Below are 17,548 nucleotides of genomic sequence, written 5' to 3' on the forward strand. Positions count from 1 at the left end.
CGACAGGATCCTAAGGCATGGCAGTAGGAACCTTAAGCACGACGCAGGACCCTTTGGAATGACAGTTGGACACTTGAGCACGACGATAGCGACCTTAGGCACGGCAGTAGGACCCTTGAACACAACGATAGAAACCAAAGGCATGAGAGTACGACACCTGAACACGAGGGTAGGACCCCTGGGCACGTCAGTAAGATCCTTGAGTACGATGATATGACCTTTAGGCACGACGGTAGGTCCCTGGAGCACGACGGTAGGCCCATTATTCACGACGATAGGACCCTTAGGCACGACGGCAGGTCCCTCGAGCACGACGGTAGGACTCTTGAGCGCTACGGTACGATCCTTGACCTCGACTGTAGGACCCTTGACTACGTCAGTAGGACCTATGATCATTGCGATGCCACCCTTACGTGTGACGACTTAACCTTTCACATAACACCTATATGTCAGGTGAGAGGCCAGTCCATCATACCTCAGTGGAAGTTATGATTATCCTACAAATGTTCTAAGGAAAGCAAGACGCTCCAACACAGGCGACACTTCTGGATTCTGACGAGACATCATTCACTAACTTCATATCGATCAATTCAGGTGAGAATTATGACCCTTATGACATTAGCTCTCAGCGTACGTGATGAGGATGAGACAGAAGAATGTCCCTCTGTAGGAGGTAGTAATTCTGTTGCCTCTGTAGGTACTTGTCGTAAGCAAGCATTTGTTACTAACGTGTTGTTCTTTACGGTGGATATGAAAAATTACATCATCAACCTTGTCTTTGTAGCATCAAACAGATTTATGAGCATGTCAGTAGGCTAAGGGAATTCGGAAATGCAGGGTTTAAAACGAGAGAGAGAGAGAGAGAGAGAGAGAGAGAGAGAGAGAGAGAGAGAGAGAGAGAGAGAGAGAGAGAGAGAGAGAGAGAGAGAGAGAGAGAGAGAGAGAGAGAGAGAGAGAGAGAGAGAGAGAGAGAGAGAGAGAGACTCATTTGTATTTAAATGGAACTGCATACTGGGACGTAGGGATTGAATCTCTCCTGCTCCGCATATAACATCTCTTTGTAGTCACAATCAACCATCAAACACACACACACACACACACACACACACACACACACACACACACACACACACACACACGAGTCATCCAGAGATAAACGAAACAAGTACAGCGGGTTCATCAGCCGTAAACAATACATTCATGAGAAAAAACGACCACAAGGTCGGGCGGTCTCCTCGCATAAGTGCATGTGTGTGTCTTGCAGGATTGGTTAATGTTGTGGAAGGTGGAGGAAGTGGGAGTGGGTCACTGGTGGTAAGGTTGATGAGGGTTTGGAGAGCGAAGTTTGTGGTGAAGTTAGTGGTGAGGGTGTGCTTGATAGAGTGTGGTTGACAGTTAGAGTGTGGTTGATAGTATGTGGTTGATGTAGAGGGTACTTCCATGGTAGATTTATAATCGAGAGAAAATCAATGTATGTATGTAATAAGTCTATGGGCGTATGGACCATGCAGTATCTTCGGCAGTTCATAGACTAACATTTAAAGTCGATTACACAGTATTAACTTTCTTTGGAAAAAATATATAAACCATGGGGATATTAGCTGAGTTTATTAGAAACATTCCTGCTGAGAACTTGGCCATGTCGTGTCAGCACTGGTTATTAATTATGGGTCAGGTCATCATGAGTCTCCCATCAACCTCACCAGGTAACGTGTAACTTGAAGGATGTGTTCTGTCCATGGTCTTCGGTGGCCACTAACTGCTGACCCACCTTGTATAGATTTTTCCGTCTTTCGCCTCCAAATCGTTGATGCGGAAGTCGTGACCATAATTTGCCAGCGCATTTTATAGACGTGTTAACACACTGACTGTGGATACATGAAATTGTGTCTAGCTGACGGTAAAGTGAAGGTAGGTGCGGCTGAGGTGAAGGTGATTGAGGGAGTCCTGTGGGAGAGGAACTAAATAGTCGGGGAAGCGCCCGTCACGGGACCTGCTTTTATTACGTCCACTGGAGCCCTAAAGCCACCTCCCAATTGCGTATCTCTAGATTGAAAACATTAGCCAAAGTTGAGAAAAATGTTTAAGTAGACACAGCCCAGCGAGAGTGGGTCGTGTCTGTACCTAAATCCTGGGTAGGTGTGCAGGCAACCCCAGTGGGAAGGTACATATTAGTACCTTTCGGGTTAGTGAGCCAGTTTTTGTGGCCGCCTCTGTCCTCGCCTTTCTCCCATTCACTACAACTGTTTCGCTGCCGCTTGCTTTTTTTCACTGTTATGTTTTTATCATTCGTCATCCTTAGCATCACACTGTGCGTCAGACATCTTAAGCAAACACGAATCTTACTCCTTCCAGACGAGTGAAAGCAGATTTCGTAGGAGAATAGTATTTGTTTTACTTGGACTAGAGGTCATGACCCATGAAGCGAAGACTGTTGTTGTATGCGGTAGGCATAGTTATATGGCCATCCCTGCCCACTGGCTCGTCCATTGACCGTTGCTGGTTGACTGCCACTACCCCTCTCTTCTCTCCGAGTAGCTGAGGCTCAGCGTGATCTGTACGACGCTAAACTTTATAAACTAATCTGTGTGACAGTGTGAGCTAAGGGATACCATCATGTTCATATTGCTTCCCATTTCATGCATCAGTGTTAAATGCTGTTCTTATATATATATATTTTTTTTATTTATTTTGCTTTGTTGCTGTCTCCTGCGTTACCGAGGTAGCGCAAGGAAACAGACGAAAGAATGGCCCAACCCACCCACATACACATATATATACATACACGTCCACACACGCAAATATACATACCAATACATCTCAATGAATATACACAATATGTATACACAAAGAGACATATACATATATACACATGTACATAATTCATACTGTCTGCCTTTATCTATTCCCATCGCCACCCCGCCACACATGAAATAACAACCCCCTTCCCCCAAATGTGGGCGAGGTAGCGCTAAGAAAAGAAAACAAAGGCCACTTTCATTCACATCAGTCTCTAGCTGTCATGTAATAATGCACCGAAACCACAGCTCCCTTTCCACATCCAGGCCCCACAGAACTTTCCATGGTTTACTCCAGACGCTTCACATGCCTTGGTTCAATCCATTGACAACACGTCGGCCCCGCTATACCACATCGTTCCAATTCACTCTATTCCTTGCACGCCTTTCACCCTCCTGCATGTTCAGGTCCCAATCACTCAAAATCTTTTTCACTCCATCTTTCCACCTCCAATTTGGCCTTCCACTTCTCGTCGTTCCCTCCACCTCCGACACATATATCCTGTTGGTCAATCTTTCCTTACTCATTCTCTCCATGTGCCCAAACCATTTCAAAACACCCTCTTCTGCTCTCTCAGCCACACTCTTTTTATTACCACACATCTTTCTTACCCTTTCATTACTTACTCGATCAAACAACCTCACACCACATATTGTCCTCAAACATCTCATTTCCAGCATATATATATATATATATATATATATATATATATATATATATATATATATATATATATATATATATATATATATTTCTTTTTTTTTCTTTCAAACTATTCGCCATTTCCCGCGTTAGCGAGGTAGCGTTAGGAACAGAGGACTGGGCCTTTTTTGGAATATCCTCACCTGGCCCCCTCTGTTCCTTCTTTTGGAAAATTAAAAAAAAAAAAACGAGAGGGGAGGATTTCCAGCCCCCCGCTCCCTCCCCTTTTAGTCGCCTTCTACGACACGCAGGGAATACGTGGGAAGTATTCTTAATCCCCTATCCCCAGGGAAATATATATATACATACATATATATATATATATATATATATATATATATATATATATATATATATATATATATATATATATATATATATATATATATATATATATATGTATATATATATATTTTTTTTTATTTATTATACTTTGTTGCTGTTTCCCGCGTTAGCGAGGTAGTGCAATTAAACAGACGAAATAATGGCCCAACCCACCCACATACACATGTATATATATAAACGCCCACACACGCACATATACATGCCTATACATTTCAACGTATACATACATATACATACACAAACATATACATATATACACGTTGGAAAGGATCACAATTTTGCGCGTGATCAAGATATTCCTATGAGTCCACGGGGAAAATGAAACACGATAAGTTCCCAATTCAGTTGAGATTATTATGCATAAAAAGTTGGTATGGTAATGGGTAACCTTCTTTCACCTGTTCTTAGTAATCTTTATATGGAATTTTTTGAAACAAAATTACTAAAGGATATCTTACCTTCTAATGCAATTTGGTTTAGGTATGTAGATGATGATTTTTGTGTTTGGCCAAAAAATGAAAATTTACAAATATTTCTCATCTTACTTAACAATTTAGTACCTTCCATCAAATTTACAGTAGAATATGAAAATAATGGTATGTTACCATTTTTAGATTGCTTGATCCATACGCAAGGAAACAAGTTTAAGTTTAGCATATACAGAAAACCTACCAATGTATGCTCATATATCCATTATTACTCATCTCAACATGACAGAGTTAAATTATCATCATTTCACTTGATGTTCCTAAGGGCATTACGTATTTGCGGTCCAGAGTTTATTGATGATGAGTTTGAGAAGATATACTCTAGTGGATCTAAGTTAAATTACCCTAGATCTTTCATTGATAAATCCCTTAAGCTAGCAAATTAATCATTTTATAGATTTGAGCCCAAACCTCCCATTGACACCAGTAATCTTTTAGTTCTCCCTTTTAATAATGATTTTATTTTACTTCCCTTGTTGCTTGAATCCTGTAATGTGAATGTTACCTTCAGCAACAATAATACTATAAAAAATATCTTGATCAAGAAAACACAGGAAAATTCTCCTGGATGCATCAATAAAGTGCCATGTGGAAATTGTGATAAATGTTATGTTAGGCAGACTGGTAAGGATCTTTCTGTTAGACTTAAGCAACATAGATGGAGTGTAAGAACGGGACAAGAATCAAATGCCTTGTTTAATCACGTTAAAAACTGTCATCATTATATTGACTGGAGTAATGCCATCTCAGTTACTAACTCTAACTCTATTACCACGATAAATATAATTGAATCTTCAATTATGAAATACACAGAGAAAAACAATCTTAATATCAGTGATGGTCTATCCAAATTTGATAACTTTATTGTTGATAGAATTTGGAAAATGATAAGGTTATGAACGCTCGTTATCTGTCTTGGACACTCGCATGTTTACCAAATGGCGTCCTAGCTTCGTCTCTTCGATGTATATCAAATGACTTATATTTCTCTCTCATGTCTCCCCTCATGAAGTGATTATTACACGAAAGTGCACTTGGGAATTTATCGTGTTTCATTTTCCCCGTCGACTCATAGAAATATCTTGATCACGCGCAAAATTGTAATCCTTTCCAATGTACATATATATATATATATATATATATATATATATATATATATATATATATATATATATATATATATATATATATATATATATATATATATATTTTTTTTTTTTTTTTTAAACTATTCGCCATTTCCCGCGTTAGCGAGGTAGCGTTAAGAACAGAGAACTGGGCCATTGAGGGAATATCCTCACCTGGCCCCCTTCTCTGTTCCTTCTTTTGGAAAATTAAAAAAAAAAAAAATTGAGAGGGGAGGATTTCCAGCCCCCCGCTCCCTTCCCTTTTAGTCGCCTTCTACGACACGCAGGGAATACGTGGGAAGTATTCTTTCTCCCCTATCCCAGATATATATATATATAGGGGAGAAAGAATACCTCCCACGTATTCCCTGCGTGTCGTAGAAGGCGACTAAAAGGGGAGGGAGTGGGTGGCTGGAAATCCTCTCCTCTCGTTTCTTTTTTCAATTTTCCAAAAGAAGGAACAGAGAAGCGGTGCCAGGTGAGGATATTCCCTCAAAGGCCCAGTTCTCTGTTCTTAACGCTACCTCGGTAACGCGGGAAATGGCGAATAGTATGAAAGAATGAAAGAAAGATATATATATATATATATATATATATATATATATATATATATATATATATATATATATATATATATATATATATATATATATATATATATATATATATATATATTTTTTTTTTTTTTTCTTTTAAACTATTCGCCATTTCCCGCGTTAGCAAGGTAGCGTTAGGAACAGAGGACTGGGCCTTTTTTGTAATATCCTCACCTGGCCCCCTCTGTTCCTTCTTTTGGAAAAAAAACCAAAAAAAAAAAACGAGAGGGGAGGATTTCCAGCCCCCCGCTCCCTCCCCTTTTAGTCGCCTTCTACGACACGCAGGGAATACGTGGGAAGTATTCTTAATCCCGTATCCCCAGGGATATATATATGTAACCAAGATGTGAAAAAAGGAGAGATAGGTAGTATGTTTGAGGAAAGGAACCTGGATGTTTTGGCTCTGAGTGAAACGAAGCTCAAGGGTAAAGGGGAAGAGTGGTTTGGGAATGTCTTGGGAGTAAAGTCAGGGGTTAGTGAGAGGACAAGAGCAAGGGAAGGAGTAGCAGCACTCCTGAAACAGGAGTTGTGGAAGTATGTGATAGAATGTAAGAAAGTAAATTCTCGATTAATATGGGTAAAACTGAAAGTTGATGGAGAGAGATGGGTGATTATTGGTGCATATGCACCTGGGCATGAGAAGAAAGATCATGAGAGGCAAGTGTTTTGGGAGCAGCTGAATGAGTGTGTTAGTGGTTTTGATGCACGAGACCGGGTTATAGTGTTGGGTGATTTGAATGCAAAGGTGAGTAATGTGGCAGTTGAGGGAATAATTGGTATACATGGGGTGTTCAGTGTTGTAAATGGAAATGGTGAAGAGCTTGTACATATATGTGCTGAAAAAGGACTGATGATTGGGAATACCTGGTTTAAAAAGCGAGATATACATAAGTATACTTATGTAAGTAGGGGAGATGGCCAGAGAGCGTTATTGGATTACGTGTTAATTGACAGGCGCGCGAAAGAGAGACTTTTGGATGTTAATGTGCTGAGAGGTGCAACTGGAGGGATGTCTGATCATTATCTTGTGGAGGCTAAGGTGAAGATTTGTATGGGTTTTCAGAAAAGAAGAGTGAATGTTGGGGTGAAGAGGGTGGTGAGAGTAAGTGAGCTTGGGAAGGAGACTTGTGTGAGGAAGTACCAGGAGAGACTGAGTACAGAATGGAAAAAGGTGAGAACAATGGAAGTAAGGGGAGTGGGGGAGGAATGGGATGTATTTAGGGAATCAGTGATGGATTGCGCAAAAGATGCTTTTGGCATGAGAAGAGTGGGAGGTGAGTTGATTAGAAAGGGTAGTGAGTGGTGGGATGAAGAAGTAAGAGTATTAGTGAAAGAGAAGAGAGAGGCATTTGGACGATTTTTGCAGGGAAAAAATGCAATTGAGTGGGAGATGTATTAAAGAAAGAGACAGGAGGTCAAGAGAAAGGTGCAAGAGGTGAAAAAGAGGGCAAATGAGAGTTGGGGTGAGAGAGTATCATTAAATTTTAGGGAGAATAAAAAGATGTTCTGGAAGGAGGTAAATAAAGTGCGTAAGACAAGGGAGCAAATGGGAACTTCAGTGAGGGGCGCAAATGGGGAGGTGATAACAAGTAGTGGTGATGTGAGAAGGAGATGGAGTGAGTATTTTGAAGGTTTGTTGAATGTGTTTGATGATAGAGTGGCAGATATAGGGTGTTTTGGTCGAGGTGGTGTGTAAAGTGCGAGGGTTAGGGAAAATGAGTTGGTAAACAGAGAAGAGGTAGTAAAAGCATTGCGGAAGATGAAAGCCGGCAAGGCAGCAGGTTTGGATGGTATTGCAGTGGAATTTATTAAAAAAGGGGGTGACTGTATTGTTGACTGGTTGGTAAGGTTATATAATGTATGTATGGCTCATGGTGAGGTGCCTGAGGATTGGCGGAATGCGTGCATAGTGCCATTGTACAAAGGCAAAGGGGATAAGAGTGAGTGCTCAAATTACAGAGGTATAAGTTTGTTGAGTATTCCTGGCAAATTATATGGGAGGGTATTGATTGAGAGGGTGAAGGCATGTACAGAGCATCAGATTGGGGAAGAGCAGTGTGGTTTCAGAAGTGGTAGAGGATGTGTGGATCAGGTGTTTGCTTTGAAGAATGTATGTGAGAAATACTTAGAAAAGCAAATGGATTTGTATGTAGCATTTATGGATCTGGAGAAGGCATATGATAGAGTTGATAGAGATGCTCTGTGAAAGGTATTAAGAATATATGGTGTGGGAGGCAAGTTGTTAGAAGCAGTGAAAAGTTTTTATCGAGGATGTAAGGCATATGTACGTGTAGGAAGAGAGGAAAGTGATTGGTTCTCAGTGAATGTAGGTTTGCGGCAGGGGTGTGTGATGTCTCCATGGTTGTTTAATTTGTTTATGGATGGGGTTGTTAGGGAGGTGAATGCAAGAGTTTTGGAAAGAGGGGCAAGTATGAAGTCTGTTGGGGATGAGAGAGCTTGGGAAGTGAGTCAGTTGTTGTTCGCTGATGATACAGCTCTGGTGGCTGATTCATGTGAGAAACTGCAGAAGCTGGTGACTGAGTTTGGTAAAGTGTGTGAAAGAAGAAAGTTAAGAGTAAATGTGAATAAGAGCAAGGTTATTAGGTACAGTAGGGTTGAGGGTTAAGTCAATTGGGAGGTGAGTTTGAATGGAGCAAAACTGGAGGAAGTGAAGTGTTTTAGATATCTGGGAGTGGATCTGGCAGCGGATGGAACCATGGAAGCGGAAGTGGATCATAGGGTGGGGGAGGGGGCGAAAATTCTGGGAGCCTTGAAGAATGTGTGGAAGTCGAGAACATTATCTCGGAAAGCAAAAATGGGTATGTTTGAAGGAATAGTGGTTCCAACAATGTTGTATGGTTGCGAGGCGTGGACTATGGATAGAGTTGTGCGCTGGAGGATGGATATGCTGGAAATGAGATGTTTGAGGACAATGTGTGGTGTGAGGTGGTTTGATCGAGTAAGTAACGTAAGGGTAAGAGAGATGTGTGGAAATAAAAAGAGCGTGGTTGAGAGAGCAGAAGAGGGTGTTTTGAAATGGTTTGGTCACATGGAGAGAATGAGTGAGGAAAGATTGACCAAGAGGATATATGTGTCGGAGGTGGAGGGAACGAGGAGAAGAGGGAGACCAAATTGGAGGTGGAAAGATGGAGTGAAAAAGATTTTGTGTGATCGGGGCCTGAACATGCAGGAGGGTGAAAGGAGGGCAAAGAATAGAGTGAATTGGAGCGATGTGGTATACCGGGGTTGACGTGCTGTCAGTGGATTGAATCAAGGCATGTGTATGGGGGTGGGTTGGGCCATTTCTTTCGTCTGTTTCCTTGCGCTACCTCGCAAACGCGGGAGACAGCGGCAAAAAAAAAAAAAAAAAATATATATATATATATATATATATATATATATATATATATATATATATATATATATATACATATATATATATATGTATATATATATATATATATATATATATATATATATATATATATATATATATATATATATATATATATTCTTTTTTTTTTATTTTACTATTTATTATAATTTGTCGGTGTCTCCCGCATTAGCGAGGTAGCGCAAGGAAACAGACGAAAGAATGGCCCAACCCACCCACATGCACATGTTTATATATACACGTCCACACACGCACATATACATACCTATACATCTCAAGACATATACATATATACACATGTACCTAATTCATACTGTTTGCCCTTATTCATTTCCTTCGCTACCCCGCCACACATCAAATAATAACCCCCTACCCCCCGCATATGCGCGAGGTAGCGCTAGGAAAAGACAACAAAGGCCACATTCGTTCACACTCCGTCTCTAGTTGTCATGTATGCACCGAAACCACAGCTCCCTTTCCACATCCAGGCCCCACAAAACTTTCCATAGTTTACCCCAGACGCTTCACATGCCCTGGTTCAATCCATTGACAGCACCTCGACCCCGGTATACCACATCGGTCCAATTCACTCTATTCCTTGCACGCCTTTCATCCTCCTGCACTGGACAGATGGTGTTCAACAGAGGACAGGTTGCTAGAGAGACCCCGAATGTCAGTATAGTTTATAGAAAATGAGTAAGGTCTAATAAGGAGGAAAGGTCATGATGGGAGGAGCTGGTACTACTACTGCCAGAGCCCTCCCTCTCATTGGCAGTTGAGTCAGGCAGAAACCCAGAGATTTTTAGCACCCTTGATATCAGCCGGGGATACCAAATCTTACGTGGTCAAACAGACACGTAATACAATATCAAGACGTACGCCATGCAAGAGATCACACAAAATCTTTTTCACTCCATCTTTCCACCTCCAATTTGGTCTCCCACTTCTCCTCGTTCCCTCCACCTCCGACACATATATCCTCTTGGTCAATCTTTCCTCACTCATTCTCTCCATGTGCCCAAACCATTTCAAAACACCCTCTTCTGCTCTCTCAACCACGCTCTTTTCATTTCCACACATCTCTCTTACCCTTACGTTACTTACTCGATCAAACCACCTCACACCATACATTGTCCTCAAACATCTCATTTCCAGAACATCCATCCTCCTGCGCACAACTTTATCCATAGCCCACGCCTCGCAACCATACAACATTGTTGGAACCACTATTCCTTCAAACATACCCATTTTTGCTTTCCGAGATAATGTTCTCGACTTCCACACATTCTTCAAGGCTCCCAGAATTTTCGCCCCCTACCCCACCCTATGATCCACTTCCGCTTCCATGGTTCCATCCGCTGCCAGATCCACTCCCAGATATCTAAAACACTTTACTTCCTCCAGTTTTTCTCCATTCAAACTTACCTCCCAATTGACTTGACCCTCAACCCTACTGTACCTAATAACCTTGCTCTTATTCACATTTACTCTTAACTTTCTTCTTTCACACACTTTACCAAACTCAGTCACCAGCTTCTGCAGTTTCTCACATGAATCAGCCACCAGCGCTGTATCATCAGCGAACAACAACTGACTCACTTCCCAAGCACTCTCATCCACAACAGACTTCATATTTGCCCCTCTTTCCAAAACTCTTGCATTCACCTCCTTAACAACCCCATCCATAAACAAATTAAACAACCATGGAGACATCACACACCCCTGCCGCAAACCTACATTCACTGAGAACCAATCACTTTCCTCTCTTCCTACACGTACACATGCCTTACATCCTCGATAAAAACTTTTCACTGCTTCTAACAACTTGCCTCCCACACCATATATTCTTAATACCTTCCACAGAGCATCTCTATCAACTCTATCATATGCCTTCTCCAGATCCATAAATGCTACATACAAATCTATTTGCTTTTCTAAGTATTTCTCACATACATTCTTCAAAGCAAACACCTGATCCACGCATCCTCTACCACTTCTGAAACCACACTGCTCTTCCCCAATCTGATGCTCTGCACATGCCTTCACCCTCTCAATCAATACCCTCCCATATAATTTACCAGGAATACTCAACAAACTTATACCTCTGTAATTTGAGCACTCACTCTTATCTCCTTTGCCTTTGTACAATGGCACTATGCACGCATTCCGCCAATCCTCAGGCACCTCACCATGAGTCATACATACATAAAATAACCTTACCAGCAAGTCAATAATACAGTCACCCCCTTTTTTAATAAATTCCACTGCAATACCATCCAAACCTGCTGCCCTGCCGGCTTTCATCTTCCGCAAAGCTTTTACTACCTCTTCTCTGTTTACCAAATCATTCTCCCTAACCCTATCACTTTGCACACCACCTCTACCAAAACAACCTATATCTGCCACTCTATCATCAAACACATTCAACAAACCTTCAAAATACTCACTCCATCTCCTTCTCACATCACCACTACTTGTTATCACCTCCCCATTTGCGCCCCTCACTGAAGTTCCCATTTGCTCCCTTGTCTTGCGCACTTTATTTACCTCCTTCTAGAACATCTTTTTATTCTCCCTAAAATTTAATGATACTCTCTCACCCCAACTCTCATTTGCCCTCTTTTTCACCTCTTGCACCTTTCTCTTGACCTCCTGTCTCTTTCTTTCATACATCTCCCACTCAATTGCATTTTTTCCCTGCAAAAATCGTCCAAATGCCTCTCTCTTCTGTTTCACTAATAATCTTACTTTTTCATCCCACCACTCACTACCCTTTCTAATCAACCCACCTCCCACTCTTCTCATGCCAAAAGCATCTTTTGCGCAATCCATCACTGATTCCCTAAATACATCCCATTCCTCCCCCACTCCCTTTACTTCCATTGTTCTCACCTTTTTCCTTTCTGTAGTCAGTCTCTCCTGGTACTTCCTCACACAAGTCTCCTTCCCAAGCTCACTTACTCTCACCACCCTCTTCACCCCAACATTCACTCTTCTTTTCTGGAAAACCATACAAATCTTCACCTTAGCCTCCACAATATAATGATCAGACATCCCTCCAGTTGCACCTCTCAGCACATTAACATCCAAAAGTCTCTCTTTCGCGCGCCTGTCAATTAACACGTAATCCAATAACGCTCTCTGGCCATCTCTCCTACTTACATACGTATACTTATGTATATCTCGCTTTTTAAACCAGGTATTCCCACTCACCAGTCCTTTTTCAGAACATAAATCTCCAAGCTCTTCACCATTTCCATTTACAACACTGAACACCCCATGTATACCAATTATTCCCTCAACTGCCACATTACTCACCTTTGCATTCAAATCACCCATCACTATAACCCGGTCTCGTGCATCAAAAGCACTAACACACTCATTCAGCTGCTCCCAAATCACTTGCCTCTCATGATCTTTCTTCTCATGCCCAGGTGCATATGCACCAATAATCACCCATCTCTCTCCATCAACTTTCAGTTTTACCCATATTAATCGAGAATTTACTTCCTTACATTCTATCACATACTCCCACAACTCCTGTTTCAGGAGTACTGCTACTCCTTCCCTTGCTCTTGTCCTTTCACTAACCCCTGACTTTACTCCCAAGACATTCCCAAACCACTCTTCCCCTTTACCCTTGAGCTTCGTTTCACTCAGAGCCAAAACATCCAGGTTCCTTTCCTCAAACATACTACCTATCTCTCCTTTTTTCACATCTTGGTTACATCCACACACATTTAGACACCCCAGTCTGAGCCTTCGAGGAGGATGAGCACTCCCCGCGTGTCTCCTTCTTCTGTTTCCCATTTTAGAAAGTTAAAAATACAAGGAGGGGAGGATTTCTGGCCCCCCGCTCCCGTCCCCTCTAGTCGTCTTCTACGACACGCGAGGAATGCGTGGGAAGTATTCTTTCACCCCTATCCCCAGGGATAATACATATTTATATACATATATATATACATACACTTACATACGCACATATACACATACACACACACATATACATATATATACATATGAAAAATGTAAGAAACAATTTAGAAAACTGAAACTTCTAGCTTGAAATGAAATGAAAAAATGAATGTCACATAATGGTTCAACCTCTTGCTATGGAAAAGGGAAATGTATAATTTATTTACACAATCGTCAATAGCAGTTCTCATCAATTTAATCACTGTATCAATAAACTTCAATGTCTAAGCTACATTTTTTCCAGTTTCATTATTTTCTTGTCAGAGCACCATGCATGAAAACTATCACTCCAGTAACACAACTATAAGCATTTACTTCCCCTTTAAAAAAGTTCTGGGGAAGTCTGTCTCGATACACTGCGGGACGCTCTACCACCTGGCGAGGTTTGTGTTGCAATGGTTCTTGATTCACAAACGTAGTAGCATCACTTCATTATCATCAAGTCGGGAACAACAACTCTAGAATCAGAACTTCTCCCGGCTAATGTTGTGCTCATACTGAGTCGATGGCCAGCTTTCATGACATGTCGGTAGGTCTAGGTATTCCACCACTTAGAATATATATATATATATACTTTAATATATATTATTTAATGTATGTATGACTCATGGTGAGGTGCCTGAGGATAGGCGGAATGCGTGCATAGTGCCATTGTACAAAGGCAAAGGAGATAAGAGTGAGTGCTCAAATTACAGAGGTATAAGTTTGTTGAGTATTCCTGGTAAATTATATGGGAGGGTATTGATTGAGAGGGTGAAGGCATGTACAGAGCATCAGATTGGGGAAGAGCAGTGTGGTTTCAGAAGTGGTAGAGGATGTGTGGATCAGGTGTTTGCTTTGAAGAATGTATGTGAGAAATACTTAGAAAAGCAAATGGATTTGTATGTAGCATTTATGGATCTGGAGAAGGCATATGATAGAGTTGATAGAGATGCTCTGTGGAAGGTATTAAGAATATATGGTGTGGGAGGCAAGTTGTTAGAAGCAGTGAAAAGTTTTTATCGAGGATGTAAGGCATGTGTACGTGTAAGAAGAGAGGAAAGTGATTGGTTCTCAGTGAATGTAGGTTTGCGGCAGGGGTGTGTGATGTCTCTATGGTTGTTTGATTTTTTTATGGATGGGGTTGTTAGGGAGGTAAATGCAAGAGTTTTGGAAAGAGGGGCAAGTATGAAGTCTGTTGGGGATGAGAGAGCTTGGGAAGTGAGTCAGTTGTTGTTCGCTGATGATACAGCGCTGGTGGCTGATTCATGTGAGAAACTGCAGAAGCTGGTGACTGAGTTTGGTAAAGTGTGTGGGAAAAAAGAAAGTTAAGAGTTAAATGTGAATAAGAGCAAGGTTATTAGGTACAGTAGGGTTGAGGGTTAAGTCAATTGGGAGGTGAGTTTGAATGGAGAAAAACTGGAGGAAGTGAAGTGTTTTAGATATCTGGGGGTGGATCTGGCAGCGGATGGAACCATGGAATCGGAAGTGGATCATAGGGTGGGGGAGGGGGCGAAAATTCTGGGAGCCCTTTAAGAATGTGTGGAAGTCGAGAACATTATCTCGGAAAGCAAAAATGGGTATGTTTGAAGGGAATTTTTGAGGACAATGTGTGGGGAGGTGGTTTGATCAGTAAGTAAGTAAGGGTAAAGAGATGTGTGGAAAAATAAAAAGAGCGTGGTTGAGAGAGCAAAAGAGGGTGTTTTGAAATGGTTTGGTCAATGGAAGAATGAGTGGGGGAAAGATTGACCAAAGGAAATGTGTCGGAGGTGGGGGGAACGGGAGAGGGGAGCCAAATTGGAGGTGGAAAGATGGATGAAAAAGATTTTGTGTGATGGGGGTGAACAGCAGGAGGGTAAAAGGGAGGGCAAAGAATAGATAATTTGGGAGCGATGTGGTTACCGGGGTTGCTGCTGCAGGGGATTGAAAAAGGGCATGTGTATGGGGGTGGGGGGGGCCATTTCTTTCTCTTTTTTCCTTGCGCTACTCGAAAACGGGGGAGCAGGGGGCAAAAAAAAAAAAAAAAAATATATTATATAATATTATATATATTATTTTATATATATATTTATATATATATTAAAAAATATTATATTTTATTTTATATATATATATATAATATAAATATATATATTATATATATATATATTATATATATTTTTTTTTTTTTTTATTTTACTATTTTTAAAATTTTTGTCGGTTCTCCGATTAGCGGGTACGAAAGGAAAACAGACGAAAGAATGGCCCAACCCACCCACACACATTTTAAAATTACATCCACACACGCACATATACATCCCTAAATCCAAGACATATACAATATACACATGTACTAATTTACGTTTCCCCTTTTCATTTCCCTTTGCACCCGCCACACATAAAAAATAAAACCCCCCCCCCCCGCATATCGCGAGGTAGCGCTAGGAAAAGACAACAAAGGCCCCATTCGTTCACACTCCGTCTCTGTTGTCATGTATGCACCCAAACCACACTCCCTTTCACATCCAGGGGCCCCCCAAAAAAATTTCAAGTTTACCCAACGCTTCACATGCCCTGGTTCAAACCATTGCACACCTCGCCCCGTATACCACATCGGGGCCAATTCACTCTATTTCCTTGCACGCCTTTCATCCTCCTGCCTGGACAGATGGTGTTCAACAAGGGAAGGTTGCTAGAGAGACCCCGAATGTCAGTATAGTTTATAGAAAATGATAAGGTCAATAAGGAGGAAAGGTCAGATGGGAGAGCGGTACACTTCTGCCGGCCCCCCCTATTGGCATTGAGTCAGGAGAAACCCAGAGATTTTTTGCACCCTTGATATCAGCGGGGGAAACCCAAAACTTACGTGGTCAAAAGACACGTAATACAAATCAAGAGTACGCCATGCAAGAGATCACACAAAATCTTTTTCACCCATCTTTCCACCTCCTTTTTGGGCTCCCATTCTCCCCGTTCCCCCACCTCCGACCATATATCCTCTTGGTAAAATTTTTCCCCACTCATTCTCTCCATGTGCCCAAACCATTCAAAACACCCTCTTCTGCTCTCTCAACCACGCTCTTTTCATTTCCACACATCCCTTACCCTTACTTACTTACTCGACAAACCATCCACCCAAATTGTCCTCAAAATTCCCTTTCCAGAACATCCAACCCCCTGCGCACAACTTTTTTCCATGCCCACGCCTCGCAAACCCTACAACATTTTTGGAACCCTATTTTCCTTCAAAATACCCATTTTTGCTTTCCGAGTAATGTTCTCGACTTCCACACATTCTTCGGCTCCCAGAAATTTTTGCCCCCTCCCCACCCTATGATCCACTCCCCTTCCCTGGTTCCATCCGCTGCCAATCCATCCCCAAAACTAAAACACTTTACTTCCTCCATTTTTTCTCCTTCAAACTTACCTCCCAATTGACTTGACCCCCAACCCTACTGTCCTAATAACCTTGCTCTTATTCACATTTACTCTTAACTTCTTCTTCACCCTTTCCAAACTCAGTCACCAGTTTTGCGTTTCTCACTGAATCAGCCACCGCGCTGTATCATCACGAACAACAACTGCTCACTTCCCAAGCACTCTCATCACAACAGACTTTTTATTTCCCCTCTTTCCAAAACTCTTGCATTACCTCCTTAACAAACCCCCTCCATAAACAAATTAAACAAACCCGGGGGACATCACACACCCCTGCCGCAAACCTACATTCCCTGAAACCAATCACTTTTCCTCTCTTCCTACACGTACACATGCCTTACATCCTCGATAAAAACTTTCACTCTTCTAACAACTTGCCTCCCCCACCATAAATTCTTAATACCTTCCCAGAGCATCTCTATCAACTCTATCAAAAGCCTTCTCCAGATCCATAAATGCTACATACAAATCTATTTGCTTTTCTAAGTATTTTTCACATACATTCTTCAAAGCAACACCTGATCCACGCATCCTCTACCACTTCTGAAACCACACTGCTCTTCCCCAATCTGATGCTCTGCACATGCCTTCACCCTCTCAATCAATACCCTCCCATATAATTTACCAGGAATACTCAACAAACTTATACCTCTGTAATTTGAGCACTCACTCTTATCTCCTTTGCCTTTGTACAATGGCACTATGCACGCATTCCGCCAATCCTCA

The sequence above is a fragment of the Panulirus ornatus genome, chromosome 16 (assembly GCF_036320965.1).
Source record: "Panulirus ornatus isolate Po-2019 chromosome 16, ASM3632096v1, whole genome shotgun sequence".
In the NCBI taxonomy this organism is placed as follows: domain Eukaryota; kingdom Metazoa; phylum Arthropoda; class Malacostraca; order Decapoda; family Palinuridae; genus Panulirus; species Panulirus ornatus.